The sequence below is a fragment of the Ornithorhynchus anatinus genome, chromosome 13, assembly GCF_004115215.2.
Source record: "Ornithorhynchus anatinus isolate Pmale09 chromosome 13, mOrnAna1.pri.v4, whole genome shotgun sequence".
NCBI classification, from domain to species: Eukaryota; Metazoa; Chordata; class Mammalia; order Monotremata; family Ornithorhynchidae; genus Ornithorhynchus; species Ornithorhynchus anatinus.
Window position 1 is genome coordinate 8,025,662 of NC_041740.1, and position 18,908 is coordinate 8,044,569.

General features: G+C 42.8%; 1 long non-coding RNA gene across 2 annotated transcripts in view; it reads left to right on the forward strand.

Annotated features, from left to right (window-relative positions):
* LOC120638768 overlaps nucleotides 1-18,908 on the forward strand; it is a 112,172-nt gene that overhangs the window by 48,602 nt on the left and 44,662 nt on the right. Inside the window, exons 6-7 of one of the 2 annotated variants that reach the window (XR_005660702.1) lie at nucleotides 6,041-6,124; nucleotides 7,585-7,822. This is a non-coding gene — a long non-coding RNA (uncharacterized LOC120638768). Of the gene's footprint in view, nucleotides 1-6,040; nucleotides 6,125-7,584; nucleotides 7,823-18,908 lie in introns of those variants that run through there. The other variant, XR_005660701.1, reaches the window with a different exon arrangement.

Sequence of the window (18,908 nt, forward strand, 5' to 3'; positions counted from 1 at the left end):
TACTAAACCCTTGGGAAAGTACAATATAACAGTTAGTAGACATGTTTCCTGCCCACAAGGAGCTTACAATCTAGATGACTCACTCTTTCTCGCTCTTAAATATTCACCCCTCGTTCAGCCCTACAGTACTTATGTGCATATCCATAATTTATATTAATGTCTGACTCCTCCTCTAGACTCTAAGCTCATTTTGGGCAGAGAACGTGTCTACCATATTTAAGTTGTACACTCTCAAGCGCTTAGTATAGTGTGCTGCACACAAATGCTCAATATATTATAATTATTATGGTATTTAAGTGCTTACTATATGCCAAGCACTGTTCTAAACACTGGGGTAGAAGTGCTTGGCACATAGTAAATGCTTAACAAATACCACAGTTACTATTATTATAAATTCATCTGGTTGGACACAGTCCCTGTCCCATATGGGGCTCGCACTCTTATCCCCATTTTACAGATGAGGTAACTGAGGCACAGAAAAGTTAAGTGACTTGCCCAAGGTCACATAGCAGACATGTGGTGGAGTTGGGATAGAGCCCAGGTCCTTCTGGCTCTCAGGCCTGTGCTCTATACACGAAGCCATGCTACTTCTCATAATAAATATGTTTGACTGATAAGCTTACTTGTGTTCAGGGATTTCATAGTTCTTGACCTTAAAAGCTCTTCTGTGGCATACATACAAGAGGCTTTCACTTAGCCTGGCTTAATTGAGGACTTTTCTGGGCCGCGATGGGGCTTCTGATAAAGGTGTTCCTACTCACTAAGTTAAGCCATCAGTGCTATGCTATGGCACTTCAAGGCAGGCTGCTAGCAGCTTGATAAAGGGCAGTTCTGCCGATTGACTGGGCTCTTGATAAATGGTGGCCTGAATTTCTGATATCAGAAGCCAGAGATCAGGTCAAAATTCACACTTGGATGAAATTCAAGAAGGCACTTTGGCCAGGGGCCTCTCCTAGAGTGGACTTTGATCCCCTGACTTATCTTGCAAACAAGTTCCTGGAATAGTCCTGTGAAGTCCTGCTCTGAATGATGAGCTTACTCTGGCTGACCTAGGGCCCTGGGGAGAGACTGTGAGGTGTTTGTATCCAATAGGAATCCACAGGGGTTTTCCCTCTCCCAGCCTCCCCAGATCATCCGTGATCTGGATGATGATGGCCACTTTTCATCAGTGCTAGGGTAGCTTCATTGAGGTCCAACAGCTTGCAGTGGTGTTGCTCATGTTTCTATCAATCAGTCAATTGTATTTATTGAGTGCTTACTGTGTGCAGAGCACTGTACTAAGTGCTTGGGAGAGTACAATGTAACAGAGTTGGCAGGTATGTTCCCTGTCCACCGAGAGCTTACAGTCTGGAGAGGGGGACAGACATTAACAGAAATAAATACAATTACAAATATGTTCCCAGTGTTATGCTGTGGGAGGGGTGAATAATAATAATTGTGGTATTTGTTAAGCACTTACTGTGTGCCAAATGCTGTTCTAAGCCCTGGGGCAAATTCATTGTAGCCATGTTGGACACAGTCCCTATCCCACATGGGGCTCACACTCTTTATTCCCATTTTACAGATGTGATAACTGAGGGCCAGTGAAGTGACTTGTCCAAGGTCACACAGCAGACATGGTAGAGCCAGGATTAGAACCCACATCCTCTGACTCCCAGGCTCATGCTTTTTCCACTAGGCCACACTACTTGGTGAATAAAGGTGCAAAGGTTAAGGGACTTGCCTAAAGTCAGACAAGAAGCCAAGGGCACAGTTAGGGCTTGAACCCCCGTCTCCCGACTTCCAGACCCAGCCTCATTTTACCAGCCTGCACTGCCTCCCGAAGCAAACAAGCCCAGGGAATAGTCCTAGTAATTCCCCTGTGTTAATTGCTGTTGACATGGAAGCACCCAGGGGCTGTTCTTGTGGGTGCTGGCAGATGGATTCCTTGCTCTAATAGGGCTACTGTTCCGTTGCCAAGAAACTCCTCCCAAGCCTCTTCATTCTCAAGGCATTTGACACTAAGCCATCTGGATGGTTTGGGTGCCACTTTGCAAATACATTGTCCTTCTGTCAGTGTCAAGCAATAGAGAAATGCGAAAGGAGATCTATAACAACTTGGGACTTAAATCATTAGCATAGAGGTGAAAAGTTTTTTTGGTTTTTTTTTCCCTCCTTTCCTGACATACTCATTATTTGTCGGAGGAGGTTACATAAAGAAACGGGACTCTGGAGACCTACTCCCTTTGTATTGAAAGCCATTAACAAGTACCAAATTAATCCAAATAACAGAGTACTGTGTTCAACTGGCTGTTTCAAAGGGAATTTTCAGAGCATTTAGAAGGAGAAACGCCCAGGGGAAAGCCAGCCCTCGTTCTCTGTAATGGGGGAGCTGTCCATTAGCTTCGGGAAACCTTTTAGTTTCAGGATAGCCTGTTCTGAAGTGATGTGACATTGAGTTACATTTACCCAAACTTGCTTGTAAGCGTTCAAGCACCAACACCAGTAAGGTGGTGCCTCGTGGCGGCTGCTTTTGCATGCTAATTAGAATCAGTGCTACTACTGTCTACACTCCACACAACTGTGACCCTTAGGGATTGGAAGCCCACTGAGCAGGCCACAAAGGCCTTAAGGGGAAGTGGTCTACTGGGATTTCCGCTGAACATCATGGGAAGGTAGGAAACGAGGATGAGGCTCCAGCAGTTCTGGAAGGCCTTGGGGAGTCCAGACTCCTTTTACCCCAATACAAACTCCAGGGAGAAAGGCAGTACTATCGAACATTTCTATCCTAATATTTCCCCAACTTTCCATGTTGCTAGTGGATTACCTAATCTTTCCACCATTTGTTAGCTAAAATGGCAGAGATCGAAGAAGCCAATGAGAAGCATCAGGACTTGGCCAACTTTTTTCCTAACCGAATTTAGCTTTATCCTCTTCAGATCCACCCACTGTTGTGGATCAGTGGAGGGAAAGGCAGATGGGAGCGGGCTGAACGCCAAGTCGGGAAACCCAGAACCAGCCATTCCAACATACTGGAAGAATAGATGCAACTAAGTGTGAAAAACAGTTTTTTTTCCCCGATGACCTGATGTGGCAGGGTCAAGATTTTCTTGTCCTCGTTCCACAGTGAAGCGATAAGCATTGGGTGCATTTTTCGTTTCGTTGTCACCTCAAGTCCTCCCTCCTCCTTATCCTCCCACGTCAAAGTTGTGTTTTCCTCTTAAAACCCCTCATTTTTTATTTCTCTTTAAAAATGGGTTGCTTTTTTCTCTTCATGCAAAGCTCTCTAAGCTGTAAATTAAGCCCCTGATATCTGTCACATAATCAGAGGGCATGAGGAGACCAAGCCACTACAGTTGACATTGCTGACACATTAGCCCAGAAAATCACTAATTGACTGGGCAGAAAAACCATTAGAAGAAGCTATTGCCACAGAGATGTAGCATCAGAAACAGATGTTTCTTTCCCTGATGTTTTTCTTTGCATAAATGAATGTGGTTGGGTTTGGAGATTTAATGTTTACGTGGCAGATTTTTGAGAAGTGAGGGTTCTCGGACCTCCTGAGTAAGTACACACCATCTCCCTCCTCCCTCCATAACACACACACACACACACACACACACACACACACCTGCCCCTACTTGAGAAGCATGGCATGGCCTAATGGACAGAGCATGGGCCTGGTAGTCAGAAGGACCTGAGTTCTAATCCTGGCTCTGTTACTTGTCTGCTGAGTGACCTAGGGCAAGTAACTTCACTACTGTAGGCCTCAGTTACCTCATCTGTAAAATGAAGATTAAGACCGTTAGCCCCATGTGGGACATGAACTGTGTCCAACCTGATTACTTTGTACCTACCCCAGCGCTTAGTTCTGTGCTTAGCACATAACGAGTGCTTAACAAATACCATAAAAAAAAGATTTGCTTAGGGAGTAGAGTGGGCTAATTTAAACAAAGCAGGGAAGGCCAGGATGAGGTTGCAAAGGTTACTGAGACAAAGGCAACAGTTGGATGTCAAAACTGAGGCAGACGTCCAGGAGTGTCTGCTTCCCAGCTGGCTCTGAATCACATTCATCGTCAGTGTATATAGTTAAAGGGCAATCTCGTCAATGTCATGAGCTTGTGATAGTAAATCCCAGCCACCTCTTACAGAGACATTCCCACAATAAAGTTATCAAAAATCTACAGAGAGCTGGAATGGAAGGTTTTGGCTAAGTACAGCTAGAGGTTATTGGGCCCAGAAGGCCTAGCAATAAGGCCCAGAGAGAAATTGTGATCTTTGCCATAGATTTTCTTAAAAATGATACGATTGAACACACTTCTGGAGGGCGTGCAGAATAGAGTTTCCACACTGTTCTCCGTGAAAGATCAAGATGCTCTCTTCATCTCCCCCTCTAGACTAAGTTCTTTGTGGGCAGGGAACATATCTACCAGCTCTGTTATACTCTCCCACGCACATCATATAGTACTCTGCACATAGTAAGTGCTTGTTGAATTTTAAAGAAATAGAATGCTCCACCTGGATATGTTTTTCAAAACGTATCTAGCAATATGTAAAACAAAATTATCCACCTTTTTTTTAGTACACAAACATTTTAAAATATCTATTTTACATATGTCTGAATGTACTGTGCATATAGACCCATTATACAATCTTAAAATGTATTAAACAATATAAGTGGTTTCCTGGTACCTGAAGGAGTTCATCTGTAAAAAGGCGCTCTCTTTATCTAAAGGGATGCAGTCCTGCATTTTGTGTATGTGTGTGTGTATTAAAGCACTGACTTTGAGCCACTAGTAGTAGTGTTAAGCATTGGTCTTGATGCCTTTGGCTTTAAAGCACTCAATCACCTTTCCCCCCTCCTACTTCACCTAACTAGCCTCCTTCTACAACCCAGTCACCACACTTTGCTCCTCTAATGTAGATATTTTAAAGAGTTTGTGTAACAAACAAGTTCAAGCTCAGTGTCTCCCAGCATACATTTGTGAGGGAAGGAGAGACGCTCAAATCCTCAACGTTGGCTTGTTGGTTGGTATCTATAAAAATGACAACTCCAAGTACCCAGAATCCTTAGTGAAAGAGAAGTAGAGGATGTCTGGAATCCCAGGCTGAGATGGACATTGCAGAAGCTCTCTTTGGTGACCCCTGAGACGTGTTGCAGGTATAAACCCACAGAAAATAAAGAATGTTTGGTAGAGAAACAGCGAGGTCTAGTGGATAGAGCACGGGCCTGGAAGTCAGAAGGGGTTCTAATCCCAGCTCCACCACTTGCTCTGTTTTTGTAACGTTGGGCAGGTCATTTCTCTGTGCCTGTTACCTCATCTTTAAAATGGGGATTAATACTGTATGCCCCATGTGGGAAGTGGACTCTTCCCAAACTGATTAGCTTGCATCTACCCTAGCACTTAGTACAGTGCCTGGCACAGAGTAAGTCCTTAACAAATACCATAAAAAATAGTGCTATGGGGATGAAGGAGAGGTGAATAAAGGGTGCAAATCCAAGTGCAAGGGTGATGCAGAAAGGAGTGGGAGAAGTGGAATTAAGGGGTTAGTCAGGGAAGGCCTCTTGGAAGTGATGTGTTTTTAATAAGGGTTTGAAAGTGAGGAGAGTGAATGTCTGTAGGATATGAAGAGGGAGGGAGTTCCAGGCTGAGGCAAGACGTGGGTGAGTGGGTTGGTGGTGAGGTAGGTGAGATAAATAAGATCGAGTTAGAATGAGTAGGTTGGCATTAAAGGAGCAAAATGTGCAGATTGGGTTGTAGTAAGAGATCAAGGAGGTAAGGTTGGAGCGGGCAAAGTGATTAAAAGCTTTAAAACCTTTGGTAATCTGAGGAGCTGGCAGCATTCTGCTGAGCTCCTTAAAGTCTTCCCTCTTAACCCCACTTCTGTGGCTGGAAGAGCAATTTTTGCTGGTCCCACTGACTTCATTGTGGTAGAGGGGATCAGAGTGTGTAACCCCCTTACCGTGGGGAGAGGGACAGTGAATGATCACTATAGCTTTAGGGGCTGCATCTTCTCCAGTTTTACCAACTCTCTTCCTTCCCTTCCTATTCCTCCACAGTTTTCCTCTGAGAGTGGGATGATCTAGAGGATCCCTTGGGGTCAAAGATTCCTCAGTGGAAGATGGATCCTTCAACACTGTAAGGTAAGAAGCTAAGAGGATCCGGTCCGGCTGCTGTAGTTGCGTTAGCAGCATATTTGATGTAAATTGGCTCAAGTGGGGTCTTTGGCCCTACTTTCCCATATCAATCTCCAGAGCTACTTGTTAGTGCCTCAGGTAGATAAGAGCTCTGCTTTGGTACGTGCCAAGTAATGGGTGAAGGACAGGAGTGAATGGCAGTGGTCAGCTGCCAAAGGGAAATGGATAATAATATAGAGCAGTCATCCCAAACATGAGTCCCCCCCCACAGGATTCTCCAGGGAAGTTCACTTTTTCTCTCCCGTCATACCAAGGCCATGAAAACCCTAAAAAAAATTGGTGCCGAGCACTGTTCTAAGCGCTTAGGTAGATACAGGGTAATCAGGTTGTCCCACGTGAGGCTCACAATCTTCACCCACATTTTACAGATGAGGTCACTGAGGCACAGAGAAGTTAAGTGACTTGCCCACGGTCACACAGCTGACAAATGGCAGAGCTGGGATTCAAACCCATGACTTCTGACTCCCAAGCCCGGGCTCTTTCCACTGAGATTTGATGCGGTGGATGAGTTGTTGGGAGGAGAGTATAGTGGGAAGGACTATGGGCAGATTTTGGCTGACCCCAGTAGCTCAGCAGGCACTCAAGGAAAACTCTGGCCAGAAAAATAAATATACCCACTCAGTGTGATTGTTTTTTGGGGTTTATTTCTTTAGTTCTGATGTAGAGCTTGCCATGGCATGTAGAAAAATAAAGTGCAGGGCCATAAAAATAAAGTGCAGGTGGGAAACACTTGCCTTGAGGAGTTGTGACCTAAATATTCTCCCATTAAGTCTTCAGACTGGTTTTGTTATGACTTAATATATAAGGTTTTTCACTTGGCATGTAAATGCACTCAGGTCTTCAATCCCCCAAGCATCACATACTTGCAGAACTTCTCATTAAAGAAAACTGGTTCTGTAGTACATGCCCAGTTTAATGCCACGTCTTTGCCCACGTGCAGTTACTTCAACTACATGGCTCACTGACCACCAAAAGTCCAAGTGGTTGAAAGACCATTCCCTAAATGTGTTCTGGCCAAAACACTTACAGGCAGCCTTAGACACAATAGTTCCACTTACACCAAAAGAATTTAACGTTTCTAAATTTACACCGTTTCAGCCTTATAACAGATTGGTTTGACTTTACGACATACTGGGCTTGGGTAGAATAGGGGGTGGATGACAGAGGCTATGGGGAAGAAGGTAGATGTCCATTTTGCTTCCAAGGACGTCGGCTACCTTATTGTGAAACCCCTTTCACAATATTAGTGCATTAATCAGTAGTTGATGACACAATTCAAAGCCATTTTGGTAAAAAATAAGGTATCAGACAGTGGATCAGGAACCAATTCCCTGCTTAGAAACTTGTCCTTATAGGAAAATTAAGCCCAATATAAGTTTCAACTTAAGATCCATTTTTTTTTTCAGAAACCAATTGTGTCATAAGTCTGAGGACTATCTGATTTGAAAACACATGTGATGAGACTGTCCTAAGTGATGGAATTACATAACATTTACCTTCTCAAGCAAATATTAGAACAAGTACAGTGCTGGAAAGTCCAGTGTTGAGAAACTTGGGGAGGAGGTCAAGAAAAATTGGTGTAGTTTAATTTCCATTACTTTAAATGTATGTCAGGATAAAACAATTTCTTTCATTTCCCCACAACTGAGAAATAATTGTTTCCATCTTGCTGTTCACAACCTTTACATATTTGCAGGCATATTCAGGTCACTCTGTGTACACTAGTTAGAGAAATTGCCTTTCAGTTAAAGCCTCCAACCCTTTAATTGCTGATTACACTTCCCTTCCCTCTTTCTCATCTCTGTGCTATTTTGGTGAAAAGGAGCTAAGGATGGCTATCCTTGATGGATTCTAAAAGTGCACTTCAGAGAAATGATTTTTTTTGTTACAAAGATAAATATAATTAGTCAATTGAAATAAAAACTAAAGATCACTTCATTCCATCCCAACTGGATAAATTTCCCTGACTTGCCCATCAGCTAGAAATTGGATCATTTCCCATATCATCTGCTATTGAGCAAGTCAGGCACATGTGGAAATTAGCAATCACAGCTATTTTGCATTCCCCAGCCATAGGAGTTTACAAGCTTCTTTGGGCCAACAAAATAATTTTGCTATTAAATTCTTTTATATGCATGGGATAAAACCACACTGGTGCAAAAAGAATGTTGTCAACTAAGAAAATTGCAGCCAAAGGTGGAGTAATATGACAAAAAATGGAAAGCGGGTCTATTTGTAGATATTTATTTTTTTGGACAATAGCAATCACATTAATTTATATCACGGTTAAGGTAATATAATACAAGTAGAGATGAATACAAATAGAGACATGCAAAGAAAGTTTGAATCATACTGAAACTTAAAAAAAAAAAAAAAAAGCAAAACTGGCAGGGATTACTGAGCTAGTGAGAACATTTCCAGAAGAATTGAACACACCTTCACAATTTTATACTTTAATAAAATAGCTAGTTTATATTTAGTTGATTAATATAACATTGGTAAACTTGGTTTAATATAATATTGCTGAAATATTTTGAGTTCAGTAATTCTCCTTTTAATGGTCCTTTGATATTGTCTGTCACCTATTACCTATCCGACGGATGTGGTTATTTGTAACTTGAAACACTCGTGATGTAGTAACTAAAAATAAGTCACTTTAGCAATGTACTCCTGACACCTCTGTTATCAAAGTGGAGTATGGGACGAGGTAGAGAGGTAGCTTGGAGGCAGTTACTGGATCATGGAGTCGCTTTTGCCTTTTCTTTCTTACTATTAGTCCGGTGTGAGGTAGCAGCCAAAGAGCCCAACAGGTTGCTGGGAATCATAAGGAAAGGCAGAAATAAAAAAAACTACAACCAGTTTTTAGCAGAACAGTTCATCTACCTCTAGAATACTGTGCCATTCTGACTGGAGAGCTTCTGATGATACACAAAAGAACATCAGTGGAGAAGCTTTGTGATGAGGATAACCTCTTTGATCTGGAGGGCATTGACTGCGAGTTCACCTTAAGGGAGGGTGGGTTAAGCCTTTCTGGGGTTCTGCATTGTCATCCCACCCTAGGCTTTTCAGGTGATGGGACCCAACTCTTTAATAATAATAATGATGATGATGTTGGTATTTGTAAAGTGCTTACTATGTGCCGAGCACAGTTCTAAGTGGTGGGGGAGATACAGGGTAATCAGGTTGTCCCATGTGAGGCTCACAGTCTTAATCCTCATTTGACAGATGAGGTAACCGGGGCCCAGAGAGGTTAAGTAACTTGCCCAAAGTCACACAGCTGATAAGTGGCAGATCTGGGATTAGAACCCATGACCTCTGACTCCCAAGCCTGTGCTCTTTCCACTGAGCCACGTTGCTTCTCTTTAGCTAGAGTGAACTGGTGTAGCCATTACCATCTTCACCATGACCAGACTGGGGGAAGATGTTTGGGGCACTACTGGAAATGTATCATTTGGCCATACTGGACCTTTCTTGTCCTGGAAGGAGAATGTTTGGTGCAGTCAGCTAGCTGCTGTTACCCCCAGCAACGTGGTTTATTGGTGGCAGCTCAGGCTTCCTGCCCTCATCCAAATGGTTGGGGCTGAGTGTGGAGGACAATGGCAGCTGCCTGAGTCCAGCTAGATGGCAAGGATCGGATGGTGTAACGTGGCAGAATACAACAGCTCCAGCAACAAAATTGTCATCCCTTCCTGTCTCCACCTCTTCCCAAGCCCCTTCTCTTTCCCATCCTCCATTTCCCTTCCTCCTTCTGCCTTTTATTTTCTCTTTCTGCACTTCCTCTGTCCAATTCCACTTGAAGGTGACCAGATTTCTGGTTACCACAGTCTGTAAAGAATAGTCTTTGAGGGGGTCATGATTGAGATTTACAAAATCATAAAAGTCTGGATTGGGTGAATGTGAAATTTTTTTTCATCAAATCCCATAGCACTAGGGAACAACCAAAAAAAGAAGCACTTCCTTATGTAGCAGATGATATGTACTTGGAATTCATTAGCACCAGAAGTTGTGCAGAATAGCACTAAGAAAAATTCAAGAAGGGGTTTGGATGAATTCCTGGATAAGTGGTCCATAATGGGTTACTAGAGGGAAACTTAATGGTGTTGAGGTAGGTAGTAGTTAGGGCTTTTGATGGATCGATCAGTGGAACTTGAGTACTTACTGTGTGCAGAGCATTGCACTAAATGCTTGGGAAAGTTCAGCACAATAAGAGCTTGTAGTCTACAGACAGGTAGTATAATAATAATAATAATAATGTTGGTATTTGTTAAGCGCTTACTATGTGCCGAGCACTGTTCTAAGCGCTGGGGTAGACTCAGGGTAATCATGTTGTTCCACGTGGGGCTCACAGTCTTAATCCCCATTTTACAGATGAGGTAACTGAGGCACCGAGAAGTCAAGTGACTTGCCCAAAGTCACACAGCTGACGAGTGGCCGAGCCAGAATTCGAACCCATGACCTCTGACTCCCAAGCCCATGCTCTTTCCACTGAGCCACGCTGCTTCAGTATGTCATAGTGTAAGCATTTGTACATAAGTGCTGTGGGGATAGGGTAAATATCAAGTGCTTAAAAGGTACAGATCCAAGTGCGTAAGTGAGGCAGAGGGGAAGTCAGGTAGGGAAAAATGAGGGCTGAAGCAGGAAGTTCTCTGGGAGGAGATCTGATTTGGGAAGAGCTTTGAAGGTGAGAAGCGTGGACCATCGGGTATATATTGGGAAGGAATACCAGCCCAGAGTGAAGATGAGGGTAAGGGGTCAGCGGCAGGATAGAGGAGATCGAAGTGCAGAGAGTGGGTTGGTGTTAGAAAAGTGAAGTGTGAAGGTTGGGTTGTAGGAGAGCAGCAAAGTAAGGTTGGAGGGGAGAGCTGAGTGAGAGCCTTAAGTCCAAGGCTAAGACGTGACTGTTGGATGCAGAGGTAGACAACCAATGGAGGTTTTTGAGGGGAGGGGAGAAACAGAGTGAAGAATGGACTGGAGTGGGGAGAGACAGGAGGCAGGGAGGTCAGGGAGAAGGCAGATGCAATAGTCAAGGCAGGATATAAGTGCTTGGAACAACATGGTAGCAGTTTAGATGGAGCAGAAAGGGCAGAGTCTAGAAAAATTGTGAAGATGGAGTCTTCTTCAACATTAGAGTCATTGTCATTGACAGCAACCATCCCACACTTTCTCTAAGCATCCTATTGTCCTGGAGGAAATGGAATTTTGTGCAACCACTGGTTTGACCTCATAATGACAATTCTCATATTCTTGTTCTAAGTCAGTCTACATCTCTCTAGCCTTTGAGTAACCCTCCTCCCTCTTCCTCAAATGCTAATGATGGGGGTAAGAAAGACTCCAAACTGAACTGAGATAGTGATATATTGCAGCTACCATCAACAGTTACATTTCACATCACCATAGGAGTTTAAAGATCAATCATTGCTAGAGTGGGGTGAAAAGTTCTGCCTGTAATGCAAAAATTATGAATTTGGACTTTTGGCAAGGCGAGTTGTTTTCCCAAGAGATCACTAAGTGTAATCTGAAGAGCTTTTACCGTAAATTGAAGAGCAGTTTTCAAATTGACAGAAAAAGACCAAGTGTTTCATAAAGCAAAGGCAAAGTATAAAGAATACTCATGAATTCATGTAATTTGATTTAATGGGATTAAAAATTTGCTTTGCAAAATGCACAAAACCCTACCCAATTCTTAGTTTCCCTCTGCTATTACACTAAGCAAAATCTACAGTTATGATCTTAAGAATTTGAGTGGGAAAGAGGTTCCAGTAATATAGAGACAATGAGCTAATCTGTCAGAGTCAGGAAAGGTAAGAGCTATGTGCAGTAAGAATATTTTGGAAGAAGCAAAATTTGTGATCTGGAGATTAGCAGATGAAAGAGTTCAGATAGTTTGAAATGGGCTCAAGATAATGTGTTTCATTTTGAAGATTTAAAAAAATACTGGGCGAATGATGACAAACTTTCAGTTTTAAATGAAAAAGGAACTCATCCCATGAAACCTGTCACATCCAACCACTAACCCATGACAGGAAAGTATCACTCAGCACTCGCCTACGGAGTCCACCCACCTTAGCCGATCATTACTTGGAACGATCGCTGTCTTGATCCAAAAAGAAAACAACATATTCCTCAAGTCACACTCTTCAAAAATATTAAAAGATAAAGCAAGAAGAGTAAAATCTAAATCAAGTACAAGGATGTTAGCTGGGGAGATGAAGCCTATCTAGTCTATGAAGGCAGAAATACATCCCCTCTAGACTGTAAGCTCACTGTGGGTAGGGAATGTCTCTACCAACTCTGTTAAACTGTACTTCCGCAAGAGCTTAGTACAGCTGTCTTCACACAGTAGTTGCTCAATAAATATGATTGATTGGTCATTTAGGCTATTTCAAACATGCCTCATTGAGATCACCTATATGGACAGTGAAATAACGCGCTCAAACATAAGAGCATGCCATTGAGGTGAAGGAATTCTGTGTGGTTTATCTGCCTCCTTTGGAGTTGTATCTGCTTGTCTACCCCATTAGAGTGTAAGCTCCTCAAGGGCAGGGATCAGGTCTTTTCTTGCTCTACCTCCCCCAGGCTCTGCGATGAGTAGGTTTTCAATAATGCTGTTGAAAATGATGATGATTTTCAGGATAATTGCTCAGGTCTTCATATTGTTCACATAGCTGCAACCATGGGAGACTCGACACATTACATGGGATCTGTTTACAGGTGCACTTTTGCATTACAAAATTAAGAATGCCAGTTCTCCTTCAAGCTGTCAGAAGTCCATGTCTAGGACTGAAAAGAGAGCTAAAAACTCTGTGCTGCTTTTGAGAGTTGAATTGGTTTTCAAGTGAGAGAGAAGAAAAACTGCAACAATGCTTGTTTCTCCAAGCCAAAACCTGGCCATTTTTTGACCAAATACTTCTCCAATTGTGTAATTGTTGCTATGGTAATTACTGAGGATCTTGGTGTGCTTCAAAATACTGAACACATGAATTTGGAAAAGGCATCCTTCTCCCTACTTTAGTTGTATGTTTCCTAGTTTGGTAAGGTTTCCTATGTTTGCATAGAGGTTCTCTCTTTTCCTCTATTTAAACCACAGACAAAGACCTAGCAATCAAAGATTTAGATTGAGCACAAAGCATTGTATCAGATGCTTGGGGAAAATACAACTGAAACAAGAAACAGTGTTGGATTTGAGAACTCACACTCCAGTGGGTTCGATTATATGTCCTATATGGCTGAGAGACATGTGATGTCCATTTTCCAGAATGTGACTGTGATGCAACTTTTCCAACGACCTATAAGCGGTTCTGGAGGAACACTCTGGATAAGTCAGAGACAATATAAATTCCTGCAGCAAACTACAACACTTGCTACCTGGGCTGCAAGATGTAAACTTCTAAGGGCTTTCCTCCCCTTGAGTGATGTCATCTTGGGGAACTTAAGACAGCTGTAGGGACTGGGTGACCCTAGAGAAGACCCCAGGGGCCTGCTTCAGACCCCTGTTGCCTCTGGGGGTGGAAAAAGAGGCGGAGAGTCTGGGCTAAGTTTAAACCCAACTCTATAATAATAATTATGGTACTTGTTAAGCACTTATGATTAGGTTGGATGCAGTCCCTGTCCCACATGGGGCTTCCACTCTTAATCCCCATTTTACAGATGAGGTAACTGAGCCCCAGAGAAGTGAAGTGACTTGCCCAAGGTCACACAGTAGATATATGGCAGAACCGGGATTAGAACCCAGGTTCTTCTGACTCCCAGGCCTAGGCTGTATCCACCCAGCCATGGTCTGAGCCTTTAGGATGGTTACAGTGACCTTCTGAAGAACATAAAGCTCTAGGGGAAGTCTTGGGGAACAGTCTTCCATATTGGGGTGGTCTGAGAGTCCAGACCATCCTAGCCCTGTAGAGAGGATCCTTGGAATAAGAGCTGTGCTTGGCCTGTTCTTCCCATTCCAAGCTCTCCAGACTGTATCCCTGGGAACCATTTAGGGTAGCTCTGGTCCCGTGATAATTCCAAACTGACATGAGTTGGGAAAGAATCTTTCATTGTCACCTAGCTTCCCATAGTGGTGTAATGAAACCGACATACATCTTTGTCACAAAACCCTCTACATATTCCATGTGCCTCTGCAAAAGGTGAAATTGGTTGCAGTGACTGAGCCCTCACACACGCACTTCACCCAGTAGCCCAACCCTTCCTGGTGACTCTGGCCCATCTCTAGTCTGTGCTGCCAGCCTGAAATTGGCTTCCTTATTCACTTGATGATCTGGCCTGAATTATGTTATCTTTTCTATTCTGAATCATCACAGGTTTTCAGAATCACTAAAGGTCAGATGATGAAAAATTCTGGAGCTCATCTATCCCAATTTTTTTCCTTTGCTCCCATTCATTTCAAAGCACTTTTAGACCCAAATCAGAGGTAGCAGTGGATGAATCTAAGGGAAGGATTGAAATATTTTCCTTCCATTTTGTACAGATTTCCTCATCTCTATTCCCCCACATCCCCAGTCCCACTGTCATCTACTCCCACCTTGAAAACCAACCTCCTTCCTCTGTCCTACATACTTTCCTTTTACAAACTTTCCCACATTCAGACTTGCACATTCATTAGTCACCCCAAACCAGTTTCAGGTCCAGATCTTGCCTGGCAAGCATCTGGATCTCCTACATGGTGCCAAAATAGAGCTGGGTGACTAATTCTCTGCAGAACTGAAAGAGCTGTATTGGTCCAGCTGCCATATCAAAATGTATCTGTAGAAAATGATCAGCCTGCATTATGATGTTCTAACAGGCTCCATTCTCTCGAAACATAGGGTTTACATTCCTGACTAAACTCGGCAATGGGGAAGACTTGGGTTAGAGCACACATGTTTGACCAATGCCATGTTCACGTGCACAATCGTTCTTCTAACATCAAAGTGAGTTCTGGTCAGTTGGGTCATCAGAAGGACTTTCCCAAACTATCTATCCAAAAAACCTAGTGAAAACCCATGTTGTAGAACTGTCTATGAATAGAAGCTCCTCTGAATCAGTTGGTCAAGGTTCTTGCTTAACTGAGGTTGATTGGTCGTTTCTGAATCCTGGTAGGCATGCAGAGAGGTTTCCACAAGAGACTTTTTACTCCTATCTCTGGCGGAAAAACAGTCATTTTTAAAAAAAGCCTCTCTTCCCAACTTTTTAACATGGATCAGGAATCAGGAGGGTCAGAATGCCCACTGGAAGTAGCTTTATCAAGTCAAATCATCATCTTTATTGTGACCAAGATGAGAATGCCCTGTCTGGTTGTGAAAACCCATTCTCCCCTCTGGTCCAGATTTTCTATTGTCACACTGGTTAGGGAAGGACTCAATGTTTGGCTTTGCAGTAACTCTGACCCTTCTCTCTGAAAACAGAGAAGCAGTGTGGCTCAGTGGAAAGAGCACGGGCTTTGGAGTCAGGGGTCATGAGTTCGAATCCCAGCTCTGCCACTTAGCTGTGTGACCGTGGGCAAGTCACTCCACTTCCCTGGGCCTCAGTTCCCTCATCTGTAAAATGGGGATTAACTGTGAGCCTCAAGTGGGGCAACCTGATGACCCTGGGTCTCCCCCAGCACTTAGAACAGTGCTCCGCACATAGTAGGCACTTAACAAATACCAACATTATTATTATTATTATTAAAACTTGATCTTGATTAAAAACCAGAACCGCTTTTTGCATGACTTAAATGCTGTTTAGCAGGAATAACATTTACCCACACTGACTCAAAGCTTATCTGAAAAAAATCCATTGCCCCAATAGATACTTCAAAAGCAAGTGATTGATTTCGGTGTTTGATATTTTATCTATTTCTCAACTTATATAGTAATACATTAATAGACAAATTCACACAGCTATGTATGAGTAGTTTCAAGGTCAAAGATAGTATTGCTAAAGATGTTATTTCCAGTAACAGACATCTCACTAAAAGCAAGACTATACTTGTGTTATTTTAGTTTTGATTACTTGCCTTGTATCATCTGCACTCTCTTCATATCCTCAAGTCCTTTACAAGGGCAATGTCCTATAACATCCATTTTTATTATCTTTTTTTAAGAATTTGCTCCTGGGAGTCTGCTTGTTAAATTGCAAATAGATTGTAGATGAAAAAATACTCTCAAGTTATTGGTGAATTAAGAAATGAGTGCAGCAGCCTCAGTGAAATGCTAGATTGGGTTCATTGCAAAACCCAAAATAAGGGCTAATGAAACTGGCCATGCTTAAGTAGGGGTTGAATAGCAGAGGGTTGGACTCAAATGGCAGTTGAAGAGAGTTAAAGTAGTGGACCACTGAAGTCCTTATACAAATTGTCATTTTTTTCGCCGGCAGAGCATTTTGACTTATAGGTGGCTGTGGCTAATATGATTATTACTTTTCTGAAGTTCTACACCCTATAGAATGGGGGTATGATATTCTCAAGAAAATGAGTTTGAAGTATCTTTCTGATCAGAAGAAATGCTGTTTTCTTTGAAAAATATTTAATTTTTGTTAAAATCCATAAGGCTCAAAGCCTCTCAGGTAATGAAACTTATTTTAAATGAACCAAGTGGATTATTTTTTAACCCATAAAAGTGCATTTTTGGGTCTAGCGAACATGACAATTTGGTATGACAATCAGGTGTAAAACCTATGCCCGTAGGTGTAAAACTTTAACCATCTGTGTTTGAAACAAAATTCCACATCTTAAAAGCTTCAACCCTTTAGTACATTCCACACTTGTTATATATGTTAGCTGAATATGCTTGGACTAGGCTTATATTTTCAAAGTACTTTTACAGTAGAAAAGTTTGCTTCTGAACTACATCTAATTATCCGTTTTCCTCTCCCACTACACTCCAGCTAAGCTAGGAGACTGAAGCAGACTAGGAGACTGCTGCAGCCACTAGATTGCAAACCCTGGGAGGACAAAGACAGTGTCTACCAACTCAATTGCATCGTACTCTCCCAAATGCTTCGCACAGAGCTCTTGATTGCCTGGGTGAATAACTATAGCTGCTGCCATGGCTTCTGTCCTTCTTAGGAGGTGGAAACAAGAAGAATTACAGAGAGACCTGATGAGTTTAATAACACTAAGCTTCCCTAAGTATTTCCACAGTCCCCACATAAGAGTTGCTGCAGAGACGGACATATAAATTACAAGTATTCTCCAACCCAGAAATGACAGTCAATTAATCATCCTTGACTCGTCCCTCTCGTTCACCCCACACATCCTATCCGTTACCAAGACCTGCCGGTTTCACCTCTACAATATCGCCAAGATCCGCCCTTTCCTCTCCACCCAAACGGCTACCTTACTATTGCGGGCTCTCGTTATATCCCGGCTAGACTACTGTGTCAGCCTTCTCTCTGACCTCCCTTCCTCCTCTCTCGCCCCGCTCCGGTCTATTCTTCACTCCGCTGCCCGGCTCATCTTCCCGCAGAAACGATCTGGGCATGTCACTCCCCTTCTTAAACAACTCCAGTGGTTGCCTATCGACCTCCGCTCCAAACAAAAACTCCTCACTCTAGGCTTCAAGGCTCTCCATCACCTTGCCCCTTCCTACCTCTCCTCCCTTCTCTCTTTCTACCGCCCACCCCGCACGCTCCGCTCCTCTGCCGCCCACCTCCTCGCCGTCCCTCGGTCTCGCCTATCCCGCCGTCGACCCCTGGGTCACGTCCTCCCGCGGTCCTGGAACGCCCTCCCTCCTCACCTCCGCCAAACTGATTCTCTTTCCCTCTTCAAAACCTTACTTAAAAATCACCTCCTCCAAGAGGCCTTCCCAGACTGAGCTCCTCTTCCCCCTCTACTCCCTCTGCCATCCCCCCTTTACCTCTCCGCAGCTAAAGCCTCATTTTCCCCTTTTCCCTCTGCTCCTCCACCTCTCCCTTCCCATCCCCACAGCACTGTACCCGTCCGCTCAACTGTATATATTTTCGTTACCCTATTTATTTTGTTAATGAATTGTACATCGCCTTGATTCTATTTAGTTGCCATTGTTTTTACGAGATGTTCTTCCCCTTGACGCTGTTTACTGCCATTGTTCTTGTCTGTCCGTCTCCCCCGATTAGACTGTAAGCCCGTCAAACGGCAGGGACTGTCTCTATCTGTTGCCGACTTGTTCATCCCAAGCGCTTAGTACAGTGCTCTGCACATAGTAAGCGCTCAATAAATACTATTGAATGAATGAATGAATGAATAATCAGATTTCTGGGCCATCCAGGAGCTAAATCCAAGGATATAATCTCAGAAAAAATTATTTTATTGGTTCTCAGCCAGATGGATTTCAGTTGTTTCTTAACTTAAAACAAATACACAAAAAAAAGCTCACATCTCCCTCCTAGTCTGATGATCAGTGCTTTTAAGGCCAAAATGTTGGTGCTTTTGAGAAACATGTGGATTCCACTTTCTTTTTGTCTGAAGTTTATTTTGTTCTGTCAAGATTTGACAGTTGTGTCTTTGTAAAATATAAATTAAAATCAATTGTGTTAAATGACATAAAAGTCATTCTCTGCTCTCTATTCCTTGCTTCTGTTTCCACCAAATGAAAATGAAAAAAAGCCTCTTTTTGTTTTCAGTTAAAACAATAATCTCCACCAGTGATATGAAACTTCTAAGAAAGTATAATTTAGTCTCTCATGATATAGCAGTGGACCAAATGGAAACAGCTGTTTCTCCAAATTCAGTATGTCTTCTGTCATGTCCAATTAGTTACTCATTGAGCTTCATGAGACTCTTTTCTCTTTT